The sequence below is a fragment of the Mobula hypostoma genome, chromosome 3, assembly GCF_963921235.1.
Source record: "Mobula hypostoma chromosome 3, sMobHyp1.1, whole genome shotgun sequence".
Taxonomy (NCBI): domain Eukaryota; kingdom Metazoa; phylum Chordata; class Chondrichthyes; order Myliobatiformes; family Myliobatidae; genus Mobula; species Mobula hypostoma.
The window spans coordinates 63975714-63996320 of record NC_086099.1 but is presented as its reverse complement, the minus strand read 5'-3'; the positions used below and the strand labels follow the sequence as shown (position 1 = coordinate 63996320).

The 20607-nt window shown below is 43.4% G+C and overlaps 1 protein-coding gene across 1 annotated transcript in view; it reads left to right on the top strand.

The window, feature by feature from the left end:
- gabrb1 (gamma-aminobutyric acid type A receptor subunit beta1) overlaps positions 1 to 20607 on the top strand; it is a 289343-nt gene that overhangs the window by 50829 nt on the left and 217907 nt on the right. The window lies entirely within an intron of this gene.

The window sequence follows — 20607 nt, the reverse complement described above, 5'->3', positions numbered from 1 at the left end:
TTTTCCTTGACACATTCAATGATGTCCCTCTGCTTTGTGACTGTCTGTGGGAAGGTGAATCTCAGGGTTGCAAACATACCTTCATAATGAATGTACTTTGACTTGCTGGGCAGGGGGAGGTCTCCAATTCAAATATTTTAATGAGATGCTTAATAAAATATTCCGACATTTTTGGGATTTCATTTGCGCAGGTTGTAGTTCCTAACGCTCTGTGAACCAGGCAGATGGAGAGAGAATATGGACTGATTAGTAGCTAAGGTCCTTTCTAGCTCTTCTGAGAATTCAGTTTGAGTAAGGCTGCTTTTCCGTGGTCTTCCTGCATCATCTCTGGTGAGCTGATCCATAATCTCTCCCTCCTTTCCAAAGGAGATGCAATAGATGTGGTGTACTTGGTTTTCAGAAGGCTTTTGATAAGGTGCCGCACATGAGGCTGCCTAACAAGATAAGAACCCATGGAATTACAGGGAAGTAACTAGCATGTGTGGAGCATTGGCTGGTCAGCAGAAAACAGAGTAGGAATAAAGGGATCCTATTCTGGCTGGCTGCCGGTTACCACTGAAGTTCCACAGGGGTCAGTGTTGGGACCACTTCTTTTTAAGATGTATGTCAATGACTTGGACTATGTGATTAATGGATTTGTGGCTAAGTTTGCTGATGATGCAAAGATGGGTGGAGGAGTGGGTAGTGTTGAGGAAACAGAGAGCCTGCAAAGAGACTGAGACAGCTTAGGGGAATGTGCAAAGATGTGGCAAATGAAATACAATGTTGGAAAGTGTATGTTCATGCACTTTGGTGGAAGAAATAAATGGGCAGACTATTATTTAGATGGGGAGAGAATTCAAAATGCAGAGATGCAAAGGGACTTTGGAGACCTTGTGCAGGATACCCTAAAGATTAACCTCCAAGTTGAGTTGGTGGTGAAGAAGGTGAATGCAATGTTGGCATTCATTTCTAGATGTATAGGTTATAAGAGCAGGGATGTGATGTTGAGGCTCTATAAGGCACTTGCAAGAACCCATATGGAGTATTTTAGAAAATATATACTGACATTGGAGAGGGTTCAGAGAAGATTCATGAAAATGATTCGAGGAATGAAAGGGTTACCGTATGAGGAACGTCTAGCATCTCTTGAGCTATATTCCCTGGAGTTCAGGAGAATGAGGGGGGATCTCATAGAAACATTCCAAATGTTGAAAGGCCTGAACAGATTTGATATGGCAAAATATATCCCATGGTAGAGGAGTCAGGAGAGGAGGGCACGACTTCAAGATTGAAGGACGTCCATTTAAAACAGAGATGTGGAGAAATTACTTTAGTTAGAGAGTGTTAAATCTGTGGAATTTGTTGCCAAGTGCAGCTGTGGAAGCCAAGTCATTGGGTGTATTTAAGGCAGAGATAGATAGGTTCTTGATTAACCACGTATGGGCACGTGGACAAGTGGTTAAGGCATTGGACTAGCGACCTGAAGGTCGTGAGTTTGAGCCCCAGCTGAGGCAACATGTTCTGTCCTTGAGCAAGGCACTTAATCACACATTGCTCTGTGACGACATTGGTGCCAAGCTGTATGGGTCCTAATGCCCTTCAATTGGACAACATCGGTGTCATGGAGAGGGGAAACTTGCAGCATGGGCAGCTGCTGGTCTTCCATACAACCTTGCTCAAGCCTGCACCCCGGAGAGTGAAAACTTTCCAGGCGCAGATCCATGGTCTCGCAAGACTAACGGATGCCTTAATTAATTGATTAACCAGGGCATCAAAGTGTATCGGGAGAAGATAGGGGAGTTTGGATGACTGTAAGAATTGGATCAGCCCATGCTTGAATGGTGGAGCAGACTTGATGGGCTGAATGGCCTACCTCTGCTCCTTTATCTTATGGTCTTATGGCTTTTTGCTCTCTCACAGACCTTCCTGATTTCCCCTCAGGGACGACTATGTTGGTGGTCTCGGATAGTTTGCAGTATTACATAGCTCAGATCATCAACTCCTGTTGATTATGAATCAGAGAAAGAAAACATTAGATCTGGTTTACACCAACAGCTGTGGCTCCCCATCCCCACCTGAGATAGTCTGACCACTTATCTATCATCCTAATTCCTGCTTATAGACCATTGATTAAACGAGTTAAACCAGTTCGAAGAAAGATCTGGCCAGAATGAGCAACCTCAGAATTACAGGACTGTTTTGAAAACAGACTGGAGCATGTTCAGGGAAGCCACGACCTTTGACCATCACATTAACATCAATGAATATGGGGGATCTGTGACTGGCTACATAGAGAAGTATATTGAGGACATCACCATTATTAAACGTGTCTCTGTGAAGGCGAATCAGAAGCCTTGGTTGACAGCAGAGTTAGAAACATAGAAAACCTGCAGCACAATACAGGCCCTTCGGCCCATAATGCTGTGCTGAAAATGTGCTGACTTCAGAAATTACCTAGGGTTACTCATAGCCCTCTATTTTACTAATCTCCATGTACCTTTCCAAGATTGTCTTAAAATACCTTATCGTATCCGCCTCCACCACCATCGCCAGCAGCCCATTCCACGCACTGTCCACTCTCTTCGTAAAAAACTTACCCCTGTCATCTCCTCTGTACCTACTTCCAAGCACCTTAAAACTTGCCCTTTCATGTTAGCCATTTCAGACCTGGGAAAAAGCCTCTACTATCCACACAATCAATGCCTCTCATCATCTTATACACCTCTATCAGATCACCTCTCATCCCCCATCGCTCCAAGGAGAAAAGGCCAAGTTCACTCAACCTAATCTCATAAGGCATGCTCCCCAATCCAGGCAACATCCTTGTACATCTTCTCTGCACCTTTTCTATAATTTCCATATCCTTCCGGTATTGAGGTGACCAGAACTGAGCACGGTACTCTAAGTGGGTTATGACCAGGGTCCTATACAGCTGTAACGTTACCTTCTGGCTCTTGAACTCAATCCCACAGTAGATGAAGGCCAATATACCTTATGCCTTCTTAACCACAGAGTCAAGCTGCACAGCAGCTTTGAGCGTCCTTTGGACTCAGAGCCCAAGATCCCTCTGATCCCCCACACTGCCAAAAGTCTTTCCATTTATACTATATTCTGCCATCATATTTCACCTACCAAAATGAACAACCTCACACTTATCTGGTTGACCTCCATCTGCCACTTCTCAGCCCAGTTTTGCATCCTATCGATGTCCCGCTGTAACCTCTGACAGCCCTCCACACTATCCACAATACCCCCAACATTTTCGTCATCAGCAAATTTACTAACCTATCCCTCCACTTCCTCATCCAGGTCATTTATAAAAATCACAAAGAGAAGTGGACCCAGAACAGATCCCTGAGGCACACGACTGGTCACCAACCTCCATGCAGAATATGATCCATCTATAACCCACTCTTTGCCTGCCGTGGGCAAGCAATTCTGGATTCATAAAGCAAGTTCCCATTGGATCCCACGCCTCCATACTTTCTCAATAAGCCTTGCATGGGGTATCTTATCAAATGCCTTGCTGAAATCCATATACACTACATCTACAGCTCTACCTTTATCAATGCGTTTAGCCACATCCTAAAAAAATTCAATCAGGCTCGTAACACACGACCTGCCTTTGACAAGGTCATGCTGACTATTCCTAATCATATTATGCCTCTCCAAATGTTCACAAATCCTGTCTCTCAGGATCTTCTTCATCAACTTACCACAAACACTAAAGTAAGAGTCACTGGTTTATAATTTCCTGGGTTATCTCCACTCCCTTTCTTGAATAAGGGAACAACATCTGCAACTCTCCAATCCTCCGGAACCTTTCCCAACCCCATTGATGATGCAAAGATCATTGTCAGGGGCTCAGCAATCTCCTCCCTTGCTTCCCAAAGTAGCCTGGGGTACATCTCGTCCGGTCCCGGTGACTTATCCAACTTGATGCTTTCCAAAAGCTCCAGCACATCCTCTTTCTTAATATCTACATGTTCAAACCTTTCAGTCCGCTGTAAGTCATCCCTACAATCGCCAAGATCCTTTTCCATAGTGAATACTGAAGTAAAGTATTCATTAAGTACCTTGGCTACATCCACTTTTCCACTGTCACTCTTGATTGGTCCTATTCTCTCACATCTTATTCTTTTGCTCCTCATATATTTGTGGATTACCTTGGGGGGGTTTCTTTAATCCTGCTTACCAAGGCCTTCTCATGGTGCCTTCTGGCTCTCTTAATTTCATTCTTAAACTCCTACCTGCTAGCCTTATAATTTTCTAGATCTCTATCATTACCCAGTTTTTTGAATCTTTCATAAGCTTTTCTTATATTCTTGACTAGATTTTCAACAGCCTTTGTACACCATGATTCCTGTACCCTACCATCCTTTCCCTGTCTCACTGGAATGTACTTATGCAGAATGCCACACAAACATCCCCTGAACATTTGCCACATTTCTGCCATACATTTCCCTCAGAATATCTGCTCCTAATTTATACTTCCAATTTCCTGCCTGATAGCTTCATATTTCCCCTTAATCCAATTAAACTCTTTCCTAACTTGTCTGCTCCTATCCCTCTCCAATGCTGTGGTAAAGGAGATAGAACTGTGATCACTATCTCCAAAATGCTCTCCCACTGAGAGACTTGACACCTAACCAGGTTCATTTCCCAATACCAGATCAAGTACAGCCTCTCCTCTTGTAGGCTTATCTACACATTGTGTCAGGAAACCTTCCTGAACACACCTAACAAACTCCACCCCATCTAAACCCCTTGCTCTAGGGAGATGCCAATCAATATGGGAGAAATTAAAACCTTCCATCAGAACAACCCTGTTATTATTGCACTATTCCAGAATCTGTCTTCCTATCTGCTCCTCGACATCCTTTTAACAGTTGGGTGGTTTATAAAAAACACCCAGTAGAGTTATTGCTCCCTTCCTGTTTCTAACTTCTATCCATAGAGTCTCCGTAGACAATCCCTCCATGACTTCCTCCTTTTCTGCAGCCATGACACTATCTCTGATCAGCAGTGCCACGTCCCCACCTCTTTTGCCTCCCTCCCTGTCCTTTCTGAAGCGTCTAAAGCCCGGCACTCGAAGAAGCAATTCCTGCCCTTGAACCATCCAAGTCTCTGTAATTGCCACAACATCATAGCTCCAAGTACTGATCCACGCTCTAAGCTCATCTGCTTTGTTCATAATACTCCTTGCATTAAAATAGACACATCTCAGACCATCAGTTTGAACACATCCCTTCTCTATCACCTGCCTATCCTCCCTCTCACACTGCCTGCAAGTTTTCTCTATTTGTGAGCCAACTGCCGTTCCTCCGTCTCTTCAGTTTGGTTCCCAGCCCCCAGCAATTCTAGTTTAAACTCTCCCCAATAGCCGTAGCAAACCTCCCCACTAGGATATTGGTCCCCCTCAGATTCAAGTGCAACCCATCCTTTTTGTACAGGTCACACCTGCCCCTGAAGAGGTCCCAATGATCCAGAAACCTGAATCCCTGCCCCCTGCTCCAATCCCTCAGCCACTCATTTGTCGTCCGCCTCATTCTATTCCTATATTCACTGTCATGTGGCACAGGCAGTATTCCCGCAATTACTACCCCTGTGGTCCTGCTAATCAGCTTCTTTCCTAATTCTCTGTAGTCTGTTTTCAGGACCTCCTTCCTTTCCCTACTTATATCATTGGTACCAATATGTACCATGACCTCTGGTTGTTCACCTTCCCACTTCAGGATATCTCAGACACGGTCAGAAACATCCCGGACCTGGCTTCTAGGAGGCAAACTACCATCCATGTTTCTTTCCTGCCTCCACAGAATCGCCTGTCTGACCCCCTAACTATAGAGGCCCCCATCACTGCTGCCATCCTCTTCCTTTCCCTACCTTTCTGAGCCACAGGGCCAGACTCTGTGCCAGAGGTGCAGCCACTGTTGCTTCCCCCAGGTAGGTCATCTCCCCCCAACAGTACTCAAACAGGAGTACTTGTTGTTAAGGGAACAGTCACCGGGGTACTCTCTAGTATCTGATTCTTGCTCTACCCTCTCCTGACTGTTACCCACTTATCTGTCTCCCTGGGCCCCAGTGTGACTACTTGCCTATAGCTCCTCTCTATCGTCTCCTCACTTTCCCTGACCAGATGAAGGTCATTGAGCTGCATCTCCAGTTCCCTAACCTGGTCCCTAAGAAACTGCAGCTCTACGTACCCGGACATCCTGCATCCGACACCCAGTACAGAACACCAGCCTCGCAGACATACTTCCTGTTCCTATTCTTCACAAGTAACTTAGCTCGCCTTGACCCATTATCATTGAAATCCCATTGAGCCAAAGCCCTCCTAATCTGACTCCTTCTACTCTGAGGCCCGCTCTGCAAAGCTGTCTTCTTTTTAAATTCTTCCCGCTGGTCTAACTTGCTGACAGTTGTGCCTCAATCAAACCACTGCTGTTCTGAGCATGCCTGAAAGACTGGGATGCTGCCTTCAGATCAGGGGAAAAGAAGACCCTCAGGTCAGCAAGAGCAGCATGAAGCTAGGCATTCAAAATGGGATGGACTTCAAGCCCACTTTGCACGTCAATGACAGTGCATCTCTCTTCCTGATAAGCTGAATGTCCATTATGCCCGGTTTGATGCACGGAATGAAGTGTCAGCAGGGAAGGCCCCACTTTCTCCCCAGGGAGCAGGCACTCTGTCTGGCTCCAGCTGATGTGAAGAAGACCCCAGCCATGGTTAACCCACGTAAAGCTATGGGGCCTGATCACATACCTGGTTGGGTGGAGAGAGACTGTTCAGCCCAGTTATTGGGTTCTAACAGACATCTTCAACATCTCTCTGGAGCAGTCCACTGTCCCCTCATGGTTCAAGGTGGCCACTTTCATCCTGGTGCCCAGGACAGTGACAGTAACCTACCTCAAGGACTACCATACAGTGATACTGACCTTGACTACAATGAAGTGCTTTGAGCAGCTGGTTATGCATTCCATTAAATCTCATCTTCCCGCTACATTGGTCCCTTTCCAGTTCACCTACTGCTCGAATGCTCACTGTGATGCCATACCGTCTGCACTCCATTCCATCCTGTCCCACCTGGAAAATGGTGCCTCGTGCTGTTTATCGACTTCAGCTCAGTGCTTAATATGATCATCCCTCAGAAGCCGGTGGGTAACTTATCCTCGTTGGATCTCACCACCTCTCTCTGTAACTGGATCCTGGACTTCTTGACAGAAAGACCATAGTCAGTTCATATTGACAGAAAGATCTTGAGCTCCATTATGCTTATCACCGGGAATCCTCAGGGCTATTTACTCAGCTCACGGCTGTTCATGGTGCTAATACCAGATCCGTTTCAAACAGAATCGTCAAGCTTGCTGATAACACAGCAGTGGCTGTCCTCACCTACAATGACAACAAGTAGTGAGGAGGTAGAGCAGCTGATAGAATGGTACGAGTACAACAAATTGAGTCTTAACGTGGACAAGACCAAAGAATTGATTGTGGACTTTAGGAAGGTGCAGGCTACCCAGTTCCTCCATGGAAAGAATTAGGAGCACCAATTTTCTGGGAGTGCACATAACAGACGCCCTCACCTGGTCTCCTGGTAGCGTCTCCACTTCCTGAGGAGATTGAGGTGATTGTGCCTTCCTCCCACCTCCTGCCCCTTCCTCCCCGTTTTAACCAATTTTCTACCAGACCTCAATTGAGAGTATCCTGACCAGCTGCATCACCATCTGGTATGGGAATTTTAAGGCATCTGACCACAAGTCCTTACAAAGAATTGCAAGGTCTGCTGAGAGGGTCATCGAGTCTCCCTTCCACCCTTCCAAGATATTATCAGAGCACCGCATAAGCAGGGCCCTAAGCAGTGCCAATGATCCCTCCCAACCGACCAGCAACCTCTTTTACCCCAACCATCAGGCAGGCGATATCATAGCATTAGGACAAGACCTGTTTGGATGGTAAACAGCTTCTTCCCTCAGACCGCGAGACTACTGAACTCCCTGCCACCATACAGGTCTCATCATGGAAGAAGTGCAAATAGCATTATACCATTTACTTTTTAACTTGTATTTTATATGCACTTTATTATTTGTGACAATATTAGTTTATGTGTTGTGTGAGTTTTATATACTGTGTTGTGCACCTTGGTCTAGAGGAACGTTAATTCATTTGGCAGTATACATGTGTAGGGGTGAATGACAGTAGACTAAATTTGAACTTAAACTCAAGATCTCAGCTACATGCTGAAATCACTGCTCAGATAAGCTTCATAGACCATTACCACTTCCCACAAGACATGCAGATTAAGATTCTCTTTTTCGTGAGCCACAATATTTTTGACTCAGGACTTCCATTATCTTTCTATCTAATGCTCCTCTCTGCTTTCTGGTTTTAATGCAGTGTCCTTCATTTTGGTTGGATCCTGGATAGAAAACGGAGAAAAAGAACGTTAAAACTAAGTCCTCCCATTAAATTTGGCTTGAGAGCAAGCTACACTTTTTTCTGCATTTCCTGAAATCAAAAAGGTCTTCCCATCCCCTCCCCCCACCCAGCGCCCTCAAGAGATCAGCACAATCATTTTCTGCCTGAAGACCTAATATTCAAGTGCACCACAGATTTTCCTGCTGTTTATCATCTGTCTGTCCAGCTACAAACAATTGTCTGATGAAAGATTCAATTATTTTACATTAGTTCTTTGTCCTTACTTAATAGTTTATTATTGAATTTATGTGCCAATGGTGAATAAATGACAAGAAATTAAAATAGATTATTGTTATCTCTTTATTTTAAAAGGTTATCTGCAATGAGAATTCTCAGGTTTGAAAATGAAAGCTGAATGACTATATGACTAAAGCAGTGCAGCAAAGTGACAAGATGTTGTCATGGAGAGAGTTGGACATGTGATTCCATCAGACCACAGAAGTGATCAAAAATAGTAGAACAGAACCTCTGCAGTAAACATGCAGTTTTAGTTGCCATGGAGTTTAGACCTCTGTCAGTCTGTTAATGTTACTGCTACCATAAATGGATATTTTGAAAGCAGTAGCTGCCATGTAGACAATGTTTTGTGAACTAACTGTATTGTATGTTTGTCCACTATTCATTATAAAAAACAAGGTTTAGTGTGTTGAACATTTGTCACTGAGATAATGATTTATAGTCAACACAAGTGTTACATTATTAAAGTTTGATATTATGTAATAAAAAAAAACAAGTCTTCATCATGTCTGACTGTGTAGGGTGATGTACCGTGTCTGTTGCAGAATATTTGCTTTTATGTTAAATTATGGAACTTGGACACATTGACTCTTGAAGCACTGATCATATTTGCTATTTTTTGAGTGATATTTTGAACATCCAGCAAAGAGGGCAACCTATGTACTCCTTTTAAATGGTAACTGCCTACAAAGCACATTCAGCAACAAACACAAAATGCTAGAGGAACTCAGCAGGTCAGGAAGCATCTATGAAGAGGAATAAACAGTCAACATTTTGGGCTGAGGCCCTTCATTAGGAGATCATGAAACTCTGATGAAGGGTCTGGGCCCAAAATGTCAACTCTTCATTCCTCTCCATAACACTGCCTGACCTCCTGAGTTCCTCCAGCATCTTGTGTTTGTTGCACTGTATTTCTAGCTTCTACAGACTCTCTTGTGTATTTGAAAAGCTCACTTACACCAAAGATAGACTTGACACTCAAAGATCATACATCACACCTGCAGTTACACTACTGGAAACACTAATATTTAAAAAATAAGACTTACCTGCCTCCTGATTGATAATATCAGATCCCACTGCCATGATTAGTAGAACAGTTCTCCAAGTGTTCTTGCGCCAACATTTATATTTTAACCAACAGTGCTATAAATCCCTGGGTGGTGGGGTGGAGATTTGTCTTACCAAAGGAGATGTAAGGTGCTCCTTCCCTCCATTAGCCTGCCGGTCACCCTTGGGCACCTGCTTACACAACCCTCCCCACCCTGATCAGGGTCACGTGAAACCATGGGAGCAGGTGGGGGATGGTTGTATGAGCAGCTGGTGCATATCACAAGTCCTGGTTATGTGACCACTGACACCAGACAGATAATTTCAGAAGAATATTGATACTGGCTGGGGTCACTGTCTTGTAGAGACACTGCCCAGAAAAAAGCAATGGCAAACCACTTCTGTAGAAAAATTTGCCAAGAACAATCATGGTCATTGATAGAGTAAAAACTAAGAACAACAAATGGAAAGACAGGTTAAAAACAAATGGAAGGCCATGATCGCCCATGTCATATGACACAGCACATTATGATGAATGATGATGAATATAAACAATATATTCTGATTATTAACTTATTGTTATTTTTGTAACCTGACTATGTGCAAATTGGCTCCATTGTGTCTACATTTAATATGAAATAGCACCTGTCTGCCTATATATTTCATTCTTTTATTCTCTCTCCTGTATTGCTCCTTGCTTCTGCCATCTTCCTTATTCTAGGACCCTTTCCATTGCCCTTGTTTGATTTATTATATTGCCCATAATAAATTACTCTAAAGATGAGGTGTATCAATAGGATTGGGAATTCAAGGGCTTCTCATAATTGGCAATTATCACATTATTTGGTTACCAGTAATATAAAAGGGACGGTCCCACTCTGGACAGTTGGTTGATTCTACTAGAAAGCAAATAGATTCTCTTTAAAATCATTTTTGATAGGTTAATCAAACAGAAATTCTTATCTAAAATCCAGAACAAATAAAGTTCAAGATGTGACAAAAGGTAGGCAAAAGGAAGTCTGCAGAACAATTATAGATCAGGGTCAGCTGAATTTTTCAGGGCTATGATTTATACTCTTTGTGAACTAATCATTGCATAAGGGTGTAAAGTAAGTGAGATGGATAGAGAAAAGAATTAATTGTTGGAAATGCTGAGCATGTCAGCCTGCCTCTGTCGGAAGAGAATACGAGTAAAAGATTCAGGTTGAAGATTCTCTGGGAAGGAGAGAAATTAAGCATGGTAAGCCACAGGGAGGATGGCAGAGCAAGTTGAAATGATGTTGAGATGTGAATTAGTCATGATCTAACTGGAAAATTAAAACAGATTCAAGGGGCTGAATAACCTTCTCCTGTTCCTGTCATCTATGGGTGTCACAGGGAAGAAGGCCAGTATGAACATTTTAACCCTGGAATATACATAGTGAGTACTTAGATACAGATTAGAAATGGATGTAATATGCTTAACATATCCTAGATAATTAAATGTACAAATAAAATTCTGTTTTGGCATTGCCTTCTCTCCTCCACATTATCCTCAAACCCAGGTGGCATTCACATAGACAATAATCTTTTGCAATCTGCTGCCCGTGAGAGTACACCACAGTGAGTTGTTACCGAGGCTAAACAGAACCATCTGTAATAACCAAATTATAGAAAACCCAATTGATTTTTCTCTCATGAAAAGGCATTTTACGGTGCGCTGGTGGCAGTATTTATCTGCATTTTTGTAATTTTGACTTGTCGTGAAAAGTAATATGTCTTTGGTTGATGAAGCAATGTCAGACATGATACATTACTCTCTCTTACATTATTATTTTAGTGCACTCAATGCAGTTAGAAGCTGCCTGACTTATGACACATCAAGGCACTCAAACATAGTATTGCTTTTTCCAATTGTAAACTTATTGAATATGATGGGACTCTGAAATCTCCACATGCAACATAACATTTAGTACAAGATTGAGTTATATGAAGAAGTTTGTCCACAGAGAAAATGCACTTACCCCTTTGTAATATTTCCTTTATTAGTAAAAAAAAAAGGTGTTAAGTTTGATGCAGCATCACCAACATTATTTGTGTTGGTTTGCTGTACTGTTCAATCCCTTGGTGCCTAGACTGTGCAGCACAGACCACATTATCACATTTCAGTTCCCTGCCCTTTACTTTGCACTGACTATCCCAAATAGATCATGTTAATTAAGCTGTGAAACATACTGACATGGCTCTAGTTTCTGACAGTGCATTGCCAACAATTTACAGATCTACAGCAGCTGTATACCCCTGAAGACAGTAAAACTGAAATTATTTTGGTGTTAATAGATGCCAATATAATCATTTGAAGATTTCTTGTTATGTTAGATGGGTTAATGTGTGCAGCCAGTAAATATTAAAGATCGAAGATGGAAGATTAGCTTTATTTGTCACATGTACATAGAAACATCAAAAAAAATACAGTGACATGCATCGTTTTCATCAACTCAAATCAGCAAGGATTCTGCTGGGCAACCCATAAGTGTCACAGTGCGTCCGGCACCAACATAGCATACCTATAACTCACTGAGTTTGGAATGTGGGAGGAACCCAGGGAAGAACAAGCAGGTAATGGCTAGTGTTGAACCCTGATCAGTGATCGCTGGTGCTGTATAGTGATGCATGAACTGTAATCCTCGAGGAGTTTAAAATAAGATGACCATGTCTTCTACACTGCATCCAGTGTGTACAAGCTGGGAGTTCAGGGCAAGTGGTCAGGACAAGAAGCATTGATTGCATTGTATTGTGAAGGGGGGCAGTTTATATTCTAGCAGCTGCACATTAAGTGCAAAACCAGTGTGCAGAAATATGCCATGGATTTCATTTAGTTTAGTGCATTGAAATACTATTTATCAGTAATGCAGTTACATTCTGCATTTTGCTTACACCTTTGAACTCATGCCCCACCCCTCAAAATTCCTGTACTCTCCTCCCTCCAATCTCCCATTCTCTCCTATCCTCTGCTTGTTCAGTCTAAATAAATGGAAGACAGGAATATTGGTCAATGAAAGATCTGGATTGCAAAAGGGTTGTGCTGCTGTGTGGTATGTGAAGAGCCACTGTACTCCCAGGAAACCATCAATACAGTCACATGAAACTTGTTGACGTCACATGAGTGATCAAAGTAAGTGGTGCTTAGAGTTTCAAATGGGTTATTTCACCAACTGTACTCAGAACCTAAAAGCAACTCGATCACTGCACACGACAGCTCATTTCCTAACCATCACTATCAATGAAGACAAAATGCATTTACATAGAACTAGCACATTTGCAAGCCATGTGCCCACATTTCAAGTGTTACATACGATGGCAAGAACATTATCAGAATATATTGAACGGCACTCACTGATACATTTGCCTCCTGTGGAAGGAGCCAGTGCTGCATATTAAGCAAGAATGACCCAAGGGGAGGTGCTGCATTTGGAGGTTAAAAATACATGCTGAAAAATAAACAGAATCATAGTATATACTAGTCAAATGACAATAATAATGATAATAAAAATATTTATATAGTATCTTTCATATGTTAAGAGACAGACTCATAGATTGTAAAATCAATATAGTCATAAAATACGAGACAAAATTAAAAATCATTAGCAAAAACAAATGTTATATAGAATAAAATATAATTAAATATACCAAGTTATATAAATGTAATCAACATCAACAGGCATTAAGCAATCCTATAATTAGACTGAAGTAAAAAGAAGGTTTGCAGAAGAGTTTTGAAATGTTCTATGGTACTAGCCTGACGTATTTCAGTTGGTAGAGTTTTGGTGCAGAATAGCAAAAGGCCACATCATCAGTTCTTGTACGCTTGTCTCTAGTAAACTAGTATTCGCAAATTTAAGATTACAATTAGAAGTAACAACTTTGGTTGAGATCTTATTAAAACTTCTAGATGGTATTGCTTCTGCACAAAGACCTCATTTGCCTAGAAAACATTAGATTCAGACTTGATTCATGTGAAATTAGATGTATCATTAGCAAAGCATTGCAATTTTGTAGGAAAAAAAAGGCTGTCAGGGTTGCATAGGCACCTCTCAGTCTCCATGTAGCTAACAGTAGTCACTTGCCACTCAATTCCAACTCATCATCTGCAGCCTATTGAAATCCAGCTCTCATCCACAATCTTTGTTCACCCATCGAACCACTCAGCATCAACCAGTTGCTTCAAGCCTTCAGTTGCCTTGTTGCCTGTTGTGTTTAGTATCTGTTCTCTCTCGTTTTGTGGCTTGTTATTTTTGCAGTGTTATTAAAGTTACCATTCATTGCTGAATCTTCACCATTGATCTGCTTTTGAGTCAAGCCTCCTCAACATTTCATGACAGGATGGGTGAACCCATGATTGACCCAGCAGAATATGCTCGCCTAAAGGAAGTCATTCATTAACATGATGATTCAGAAGCAGCAGGAGGCCATTGACAATCAGCTCTCTGCTCTCTTACAACTCTCCGTCTCAGTACAGGAACCTTGTGCGAGTCAACCTCCTCCCTTGGAGCCCCGGATTCTGGGGCCCAAATGCATTGTCAGATCCCCAACCTGATGCTGCAGCTTCCAGTCCCAGTGCATCTTCTACTTGGATCTCCAGCCATCTCTGTATTCTATGGACCATGCCAAGATTGCCTTTCTCACCTCTCTCGACTAGACAAACTCTGACCTGGGCCACCGCTAACTGGGACAATAACAACACCATTTGCAATCAATATGAGGATTTCACCACTTAGATGTGCTGGGTTTTCAGCCATCCAGGAAGTGAACGAGAGGTAGCGGATCAGATACTTCACCTGCATCAAGGCTCACGCTCGGTGCTGAATTACACCGTGGAATTCAGGACCCTCCTGGTGGAGTGCAGCAGGGGTACTGAAGCACTCCTGGCCCAATACCACCATGGCCTCGTGAAGCACCTGAAAGATGAGCTGATTACCTGGGAGATACCTACACACCTCAAAAGCCTCATCACTCTAGCCTTCCATATTGACTAGTCAAGAGCCCCAGTTCCATTCGTAGAACCATTTCAAGCTGCAAGAACCTCTTCAGCTTCCTTAACCCCCCCAAGAGCATGAGCATTGGTGGAGGAATAATTTGTGCGCTAATCACTCAAGCATCAGATGCTCACTGCGTCTGGGAAATAGCACCACCAGGTAGAAATGAAGCCCCTTGTTTCAGCACCATAGCCCAACCCACTCTCTCTGTCGTCCTCCACACGCTGATGGTGCTGCATGCACAGGAGGCTCTGGTGGATTCCAGCGCAGCAAGCAATGTTCTGGACTGGACACTGTGTGTGTGCTGGACCCCTGCTGGGCCTACCCCTCGCGCTCTGCATCATGGTCATTGACGAACAACTCTCGGAGTCTAGGATGGTCAGAGCACACACATATCCTGTGCGCAAGAGCATTGGAGAACATCCCAAGTCCATCCAATTGCTCATTACCAACTCACCCCAGACTCCTCTCAACATAGTTTACCCCTGGCTCTCCACTCATGACCTTCACTTTGCCTGGTCATCTGGTTCAATAGACAATAGGTGCAGGAGTAGGCCATTTGGCCCTTCGAGCCAGCACAGCCATTCACTGTGATCATGGCTGATCATCCACAATCAGTATCCAGTTCCTGCCTTATCCCCATAACCTTTGATTCCACTATCTTTAATAGCTCTATCCATTTCTTTCTTGAAAGCATCCAGAGACTTGGCCTCCACAGCCTTCTGGGGCAGAGCATTCCATATATCTACCACTCTCTGGGTGAAAAAGTTTTTCCTCAACTCCGTTCTAAATGGCCTACCCCTTATCCTTAAACTGTGGTTCGGGACCCACCTGCTGGATCACCCGTCTGCAACCTCAGTTGACTGCATCCTGTAAATCTGTGGAGACAGAGGAAACCCTCAGCCTCTCTGAATTCCCACAGGAATACCATCACATTCAGTAAAAAGAGGCCCAGCACCCCGCTGCCTCACAGACCACATGACTGCACTATCAACCTCCTCATGGGTCCATGCCTCCCTGAGGTCGAATGTTCTCCCTCTCCCCTCCCGAGACCAAGGGCATTAATGACCACATCACTGAAGTGTTACAGCACAGCTTCATTCAACCGTCCCAGTCCCCAGCCGATGCAGGATTCTTCTTTGTCAATAAGAAAGATAGGTGTCTTCATCTTTGCATAGACTAATGTAGACTCAACAAAATCACTGTTAAGAAGCACTACCCAATTCCCTTGATGGATAGCACATTCTAAACACTCTTCAGTAAATTGTATGTGTTCATTTTCCTCAATGACATCCTCATTTACTTTGCTTCAGGATTCCCAAGTGAAAAGGACCTTGATCAGCGTGAGGTCGAAATAGATCAGGCCTGTGTGCTGGACATTGTGGAGATTAAGGAAGAAGAAGTGTTGGATCTTCTTAAAAACATCAAGGTTGATAAGTCCCCAGGGCCGGACGTGATATATCCCAGGTTGCTGTGGGAAGTGAGAGAAGAGGTCACTGGTGCAGTAGCTATGATCTTTGAATCCGCTTTGGCTTCAGGGGAGGAGCCGGAGGATTGGAGAATGGCAAATGTAGTTCCCTTGTTTAAAAAAGGTAATAGGGAGAATCCTGGGAACCATAGACCAGTGAGTTTTACGTTGGTGGTCTGCAAACTATTGGAAAGGATTCTTAAGGATAGGCTCTATGAGCATTTGGAGCAGTACAGTCTACTCACGGATAGTCAACATAGCTTTGTGAAGGGAAGGTCGTGACTCACGAGCCTAATTGAGTTTTTTGAAGAGGTAATAAAATAAATTGATGAGGGTAGGGCAGTAGATGTGGTCTACATGGATATTAGCAAGGCATTTGACAAGGTCCCCCACGAGAGACTCGTCCAGAAAGTCAGGAGGCATGGGATCAGTGGAATCTTGGCTGTTTGAATAAAAAAAAGGCTTACAGGAAGAAAGTAGAGGGTAGTAATGGAAGGAAAGTATTTTGCCTGGAGGTCAGTGACTAGTGAAGTGCCACGAGGATCTGTCCTGGGACCTTTGCTCTTTGTGATTTTTATAAATGACCTGGATGAAACATAGAAACATAGAAAATAGGTGCAGGAGTAGGCCATTTGGCCCTTCGAGCCTGCACCGCCATTTATTATGATCATGGCTGATCATCCAACTCAGAACCCTGCACCAACCTTCCCTCCATACCCCTGATCCCCGTAGCCACAAGGGCCATATCTAACTCCCTCTTAAGTACAGCCAATGAACCGGCTTCAACTGTTTCCTGTGGCAGAGAATTCCACAGATTCACCACTCTCTGTGTGAAGAAGATCTTCCTAATCTCAGTCCTAAAAGGCTTCCCCTTTATCCTCAATCTGTGACCCCTCGTTCTGGATTTCCCCAACATCGGGAACAATCTTCCTGCATCTAGCCTGTCCAATCCCTTTAGGATTTTATACGTTTCAATAAGATCCCCCTCAATCTTCCAAATTCCAACGAGTACAAGCCTAGTTCATCCAGTCTTTCTTCATATGAAAGTCCTGCCATCCCAGGAATCAATCTGGTGAACATTCTTTGTACTCCCTCTACGGCAAGGATGTCTTTCCTCAGATTAGGGGACCAAAACTGCACACAATACTCCAGGTGTGGTCTCACCAAGGCCTTGTACAACTGCAGTAGTACCTCCCTGCTCCTGTACTCGAATCCTCTCGCTATAAATGCCAGCATACCATTCGCCATTTTCACCGCCTGCTGTACCTGCATGCCCACTTTCAATGACTGGTGTATAATGACACCCAGGTCTCGTTGCACCTCCCCTTTTCCTAATTGGCCACCATTCAGATAATAATCTGTTTTCCTATTTTTGCCACCAAAGTGGATAACTTCACATTTATCCACATTAAATTGCATCTGCCATGAATTTGCCCACTCACCCAACCTATCCAAGTCACCCTGCATCCTCTTAGCATCCTCCTCACAGCTAACACTGCCGCCCAGCTTCGTGTCATCCGCAAACTTAGAGATACTGCATTTAATTCCCTCATCCAAGTCATTAATATATATTATAAACAACTGGGGTCCCAGCACTGAGCCTTGCGGTACCCCACTAGTCACTGCTTGCCATTCTGAAAAGGTCCCGTTTATTCCCACTCTTTGCTTCCTGTCTGCTAACCAATTCTCTATCCACATCAATACCTTACCCCCAATACCGTGTGCTTTGAGTTTGCACACTAATCTCCTGTGTGGGACCTTGTCAAAAGCCTTTTGAAAATCCAAATATACCACATCCACTGGTTCTCCCCTATCCACTCTACTAGTTACATCCTCAAAAAATTCTATGAGATTCGTCAGACATGATTTTCCTTTCACAAATCCATGCTGACTTTGTCCGATGATTTCACCACTTTCCAAATGTGCTGTTATCACATCTTTGATAACTGACTCCAGCAGTTTCCCCACCACCGACATTAGGCTAACCGGTCTATAATTCCCCGGTTTCTCTCTCCCTCCTTTTTTAAAAAGTGGGGTTACATTAGCCACCCTCCAATCCTCAGGAACTAGTCCAGAATCTAATGAGTTTTGAAAAATTATCACTAATGCATCCACTATTTCTTGGGCTACTTCCTTAAGCACTCTGGGATGCAGACCATCTGGCCCTGGGGATCTATCTGCCTTTAATCCCTTCAATTTACCTAACACCACTTCCCTACTAACATGTATTTCGCTCAGTTCCTCCATCTCACTGGACCCTCTGTCCCCTACTATTTCTGGAAGATTATTTATGTCCTCCTTAGTGAAGACAGAACCAAAGTAATTATTCAATTGGTCTGCCATGTCCTTGCTCCCCATAATCAATTCACCTATTTCTGTCTGTAGGGGATCTACATTTGTCTTTACCAGTCTTTTCCTTTTTACATATCTATAAAAGGTTTTACAGTCAGTTTTTATGTTCCCTGCCAGTTTTCTCTCATAATCTTTTTTCCCCTTCCTAATTAAGCCCTTTGTCCTCCTCTGCTGAACCCTGAAATTCTCCCAGTCCTCAGGTGAGCCACTTTTTCTGGCTAATTTGTACGCTTCTTCTTTGGAATTGATACTATCCCTAATTTCTCTTGTCAGCCACGGGTGCACTACCTTCCTTGATTTATTCTTTTGCCAAACTGGGATGAACAATTGTTGTAGTTAATCCATGCAATCTTTAAATGCTTGCCATTGCATATCCACCATCAATCCTTTAAGTGTCATTTGCCAGTCTATCTCAGCTAATTCACGACTCATACCTTCAAAGAGGTGGAAGGATGGGTGAGTAAGTTTGCAGATGACACGAAGATTGGAGGAGTTGTGGATGGAGCTGTCATTTGTCGAAGGTTACAAGAGGATATAGGCAGGATGCAGAGTTGTGCAGAAAAGTGGCAGATGGAGTTCAATCCAGATAAGTGTGAGGTGATGCATTTTGGAAGGACAAGCCAGAAGGCTGAGTACAGGGTTACTGGTCGGTTACTTATGAGTGTGGATGAACAGAGGGACCTTGGGGTTCAAATCTATACATCCCCCAAGATCGCTGCACAGGATGATAGGATAGTTAAGAAGGCCTATGGGATGCTAGGCTTCATTAATAGGGGGATTGAGTTCAAGAATAGAGAGGTCATGTTGCAACTCTACAAATCTCTGGTGAGACCACACTGAGAGTATTGTGTTCAGTTCTGGTCACCTCATTATAGGAAGGATGTGGAAGCTATGGAGAGGGTGCAGAGGACCTACTGTCTTGTTTATTATTTATTATTATTTATTGTAGTGCCTGCACTGTTCCGTACACTTTATGCAGTCCTGGATAGGATTGTAGTCTAGTGTAGTTTTTGCGTTTTTTCTTACGTAGTTCAGTGTAGTTTTTGTATTATTTCATGTAGCACCATGGTCCTGGAAAATGTTCCCTCATTTTTACTACGTTTTGTACCAGCAGTTATGGTTGAAATGACAATAAAAAGTGACTTGACTTGACTTGAGATTTACCAGGATGTTGCCTGGATTGGAAAACACGTCTTATGAGGCAAGGTTAGCAGAGCTGGGACTTTTCCCTTTGGAGCATAGAAGGATGAGAGGGGACTTGATAGAGGTCTACAAGATTATGAGAGGCATAGATAGAGTGGATAGCCATTACCTGTTTCCCAGGACATGAATAACAAACACCAGAGGGCATATATACAAAGTTAAGGGAGGGAAGTTTAGGGGAGACATCAGGGGTAAGTTTTTTACACAGAGGGTTGTGGGTGCCTGGAATGACTTGCCAGGGATGGTGGTGGAGGCTAAAACATTAGGGGTATTTAAGAGCCTCTTGGACAGGCACATGGATGAAAGAAAAATAGAGGGTTACGGGGTAGTGTGGGTTTAGTACGTTTTTTAAGGAATATATGGGTCGGCACAACATCGAGGGCTGAAGGGCCTGTACTGTGCTGTAGTATTCTAGTGTCTAGTGTCATCTTCTCCAAGGACACCGAAGACCACATCTGTCACATCCATTCAATACTTCAGCATCTCCTTGAAAACCAGCTGTACTGCAAGTTATGAAAATGCCAGTTCCATGCCCCAGTCATTTCCTTCCCGGATTGTGTCTTTTCACCCCAAGGTATAGCTATGACCCATTGAAAGTGTTCAGCATTGTGGAATGGCCTAATCGTGCTACCTCAAATAGCTACAGCATTTTTTGGTAGAAGTCTACAACCTCTACAGCTGTTTTGTCAGAAGATGCAGCCAAATTGCTGCTCCTCTCATCTCACCAAGACACCTTCATCCTGGATAACTTGGTGTGCTGCAATGAAACACGCTTTAAAGGGCCTCAAGAGACTCTTCACCACTGCTCCCATTCTCTGCCATCCA